The 4,826-nt window shown below is 36.8% G+C and overlaps 1 pseudogene; it reads right to left on the bottom strand.

Annotated features, from left to right (window-relative positions):
• Positions 1-1,149: 1,149 nt before the first annotated feature.
• LOC105499353 (KATNB1-like protein 1) lies at positions 1,150-2,403 on the bottom strand (annotated as a pseudogene).
• Between the last annotated feature and the right edge of the window lie 2,423 nt (positions 2,404-4,826).

Consider the following 4,826-nt stretch of genomic DNA (forward strand, 5'->3'; position numbering starts at 1 on the left):
AAATGTGAGTTCTGGAGTGAAAAACTTAACTCTGATTATACTCTAACAATTTAATTACTCTTTCCTTTTACTTGAACACTTTTGTGCCATCTCAGATTTTACTCACTGTTATAGTAGAAGTTAAATTATGTCAAAGGGTTGAAATTTAACCAAAATTATTAAGTTATTTTCATAGAAACTTGTATTAAGGGGATGTGTCCTTCATCCTGTAGCTATACAGCTACCTTGAATGGGCTTTTTAAAAAAGAAGTATTTAGTGAACTTACTCAAATCAAGAATGTTTAAATGATATAGATGTGAGATATATTAGAAATCCATATACAATAAAAAGTGAAGTAAACTAGCCAACTCCATGTACATTTCCAGTTAAATATTTATACTGATACATATTAACCTTTTTCTTTAGATAGGGTTAGACAGGAGTAATACATATATGTACATGACATGATGATTCTGGCACAAAGGTCAGATATTTTCAAGTTTTAAAAATGGTATGGAATATGTTTCAACAACACTCCACATAAATATAAACCCCTGATTTAATTTAATGATTTTCATCATGCCAGAAGCACAGTTGGTTTTAATTTTTTAAAACAGATACTGGTATCATAGGCATTTCTCATACACAGTATCTTGGTATGGACAAAAATATTTAAGATTGATTTTTGCCATGATGTTTTAAACTTTCATTATTTTAAATACAAAATGACAGCCACACATATTTGTTTTTTCATTAAAACACAGTCTTCAAAAAGTTACTGATGATTGCTCTTTAGGGTTCCTAGCCATACGCCTTCTCTTAGTTTTTCACATAATATAAATTATATTTTTATGCAGGATTGTATTAAGATCCAGTAGTTCTTTAACAATGTTAGCAAATAACTATATAAACCCCAAATGGAGCAAGGTCAACATTTTCCATAGTGTACTTTCATCTCACTAAAGTTAAAGCTGTTTCTTTTGGGTATTTTTTCACTTCTATGTGAAGTAGATTGTTACGGTTTCATTCATGGTTTTATTATGTGACTTTTTAAAATTAAAAAAAAAAAATCGTTTTAATTTCTTCCACAGTTCACATCTCTCAGAAGAAATCTTTCTTTTTCTTGTAAATTATATAGTCCAGGGATGTTTTGAATAAACAAATGTTCTTTAGTTGATTAAATCTCTCACTGGTAATAAATAAGCATCTGCTTCCTTAGCTATATTACCAGTATATCCTGGAACCAAAGTAAGATGGTTTTCCTGCTCCCACAATCCATTTAACTGTTGTTTTAAAACCTGAATATTTCCATTATTTATAATTTCTCTTTTGGACAATAGTTCTGACCACCACCTTTTAATGACTGCTTGAAGCCAGTTTAAACCAAATGTTAGGTATTTTTCAAATTTGCTTTTACATAGTGAATTTACTAGAGGCAACGAGACTACCCAACCTTCAAGTAAGATATATTGTTTTTCTCCCTATAAACTACTGGTGAGCACAGGAAGGCAATCTACCACAATGCCAAGATCTTCTATTCTCACCAAACAAGATGCAAATTCACATATACTTCTTTCTCCAGAAAGTTAAAGCTACATTCATTTTCAAATTCCTGCTGAGCAAAACTTGGGCCATTTGTTTCATGATCCTGAGAAACTTGAGAAAAATACTGACTGTATTGTGATGATGGGCTTTATGTCTGTGAAAAATCGGAATCACTGGGGTTAAGCAAATATATTTGACTACTCTGGTATAATTTTTCAGGCAGGTGGTTTGCACAAACCAGTTCATTTTCTCTATTTGCCACGTCACAGCTCCACTTCTAGGGGACTGTGTTTTTTTGTTTGTTTTGTTTGTTTTTCCTGTAAAAGAGGTTTAGAAAGGGATCATGAACTAACTTTCTATGAAAGATTACCTTACATAGTTTTTGGGTTTTTTTTTTTAGATAGAGTCTCGCTCTGTCGCCCAGACTGGAGTACAATGGTGCGATCTTGGCTCACTGCAAGCTCTGCCTTCTGGGTTCATGCCATTCTCCTGCCTCAGCCTCCCTGGCTGACTACAGGTGCCAACCACCACGCCCAGCTATTTTTTTGTATTTTTAGTAGAGACGGGGTTTCACCATGTTAGCCAGGATGGTTTCAATCTTCTACCTCGTGATCCACCCGCCTTGGTCTCCCAAAGTGCTGGGATTACAGGTGTGAGCCACTGTGCCTGGCTAGATTACCTTACATAGTTTTATCTGGACTTTTCACAGCTTGTCCAACTCTTCTATTTATATAAACTGCCAACTGTTGTGATTTCTTAACTTCCTTCTTGTTCTTATTAATGAAATTAGAAATGCTTTTCCTAGGTCCATCAACGAAATGATCCTAAATATTATTTCAAAAGTTCTGCTTTTTAACATTGTGGGTTTCAGATGCCATCATCTCTTAAATACTGGTGTTTCTTGGTACCATGATTTCTTAGCCCAGCCCTGGCACTGACCAACCAGGCCAGGCAGCCTACAGTTCCCCTTGGCTGCAGTCCAGGCCTTACTCGGGGCCATTTCTACCTTGAGTGTTTCTTAAATCACATCTCTAAAAATTCAGTCTTATTCACTGCAATTCCAGATTGAAAAATTGAGATTTAAAAATCTTTTAGATCTAGAATCCCTTATTCAATATATTGAGTATATCTCCAACAGCATCCAAAATTTGGAAAATGTGATATATATACCCTACAAAATTTCTATCAAGATTCATAAATATTTGTTAAGCATCTATTGTGTTTATTTGAATACAATTAAATAAGACCTATTTTCTGCCTTGAAAGACTTTATAAAACTATAAATTCCATGACAGAGGGAAAACAGCTGGCCAATTTCCCACTGGGACACTCAGCATCAGCACTGTGCCTGGCACAGTTCAAGTCCATGATGCCTTGGGAATTAACGAGTGGATGTTGGAGAGGAGGCAAGAATATGAACAACTAATATGATGTGTTGTAACAAATGCCAATCCAATTTCTAACAAAGTTGGGTAAGGGTACAATTACCAAATCTATACCTTGCTGCTAGAACTTTTCCCCTACATTTACTTTACTCTAATCAGACACTTCCAGCAAGTTACATTTAATCCAACTATCCTACGAAGGGTATCAAGCACCCTGGTGAATTCAAGATCCACTGTGTCCAAAATACTATGCTCAAAACAGGCTCTTGATATCCAAGTATATACTACCTATTAAAAATAAAAACTTGGCCGGGCGCGGTGGCTCAAGCCTGTAATCCCAGCACTTTGGGAGGCCGAGATGGGCGGATCACGAGGTCAGGAGATCGAGACCATCCTGGCTAACATGGTGAAACCCCGTCTCTACTAAAATATATAAAAAACTAGCCGGGCGAGGTGGCGGGCGCCTGTAGTCCCAGCTACTCGGGAGGCTGAGGCAGGAGAATGGCGTGAACCCGGGAGGCGGAGCTTGCAGTGAGCTGAGATCCGGCCACTGCACTCCAGCCTGGGCGGCAGAGCAAGACTCCGTCTTAAAAAATAAATAAATAAATAAATAAATAAATAAATAAATAAATAAATAATAAAAAATAAAAACTTGATATATTAAACATCACCTGAAGGCCTCCTCTTATAGCTTAGCCAGTGAAGATTTTGTAGGACTGTTAAAAGAAAAACTTCAGCTGAATTAAATTTAAAGGAGTTTAAAACAATGAACAATTAGCGAAGCAGGCAGTCCCCAGAATCACAGCAGATTCGGAGAGACTCCAGGGGTGCCTCATGCTCAGAACAAATTTATAGACAAAAAAGTAAAGTGACATACAGAAATTGGAAGTGAGGTACAAAAACAGTAAGATTGGTTACAGGTTGACGTTTGCGTTATTTGAACATGGTTTGAACACTCAGCAGTGCAGGAATGGTTGAAGTATGACTGCTGGGATTGACCAAGACTCAGCTGTTGTTACAGGCACAAACCAAACTCCTAAGTTTGATTTCTAGTCTTGTCTACTGATTAAGTTAGGTTGTAGTTCGTCCACAAGGACTCAAATACAGAATTGTGGAGCCCTTCTTAGGCTATATTTAGTTCACTTTAACAATTGCCCCCTTTTGGTCATTTTCTCAATTTTGAGAGATTGACCAAACCTTTAGTCATTGATGTCACTATCACCATTGCAAACATACTTATTTGGTCTTGAAAACTACTGAGAAACAGTAGAACAGTGAATTTTTCAAAGGCAAGAACAAGGACTTGAGGGTATCCCTTATACTGGAACATCTTCTTTACAGGAGCAAAACAAAACCTTGTCTGTTCTAGGATCTATGTGTTTCCTTAATGTCTTAGTTTGATTATGTCACATTTAGCATGAGTGACTCCATTTTGGTTTGATTTGGTCTGTTGGGGCCTAGTGCATGAGCTTAGTCCAAAACAATGGCCTCCCATAATTTTGTTTAAGAAAGTTCCCCATTTCAGCCAGGTTTTCACTTAGGTGACAGTGTGACTGAAACTTAGGGCCTTAGCACCACTCTCAGTTACCGTCATTTTAGGTTTCCAGTCTCAGCATGTCATTCATAGGTTACAGCGTACTCATTGTTGCACATTTCTTTCAGCTCTGCATGGTATCTGAAGAGATACCATTTGACATTCTAGAGATGGCTGCATGCAAATATTTAAAACCTTTGAGACAATACAGGACATCAGGGAGACTATTATGACTATTGGGAGGATAATACCAAAAGTTTGGAGTATGTTCCTTACCCAGAGTCCCCATAAACCAAACCACCTAATACTGAATAGATCAAAGAATGAGCTAAAGAGTCTACTTGCTTAACTAAGTGGTCTTTTCATTAATTCCCTGCAACTG

The sequence above is a fragment of the Macaca nemestrina genome, chromosome 6 (genome assembly GCF_043159975.1).
Source record: "Macaca nemestrina isolate mMacNem1 chromosome 6, mMacNem.hap1, whole genome shotgun sequence".
Lineage (NCBI taxonomy): Eukaryota > Metazoa > Chordata > Mammalia > Primates > Cercopithecidae > Macaca > Macaca nemestrina.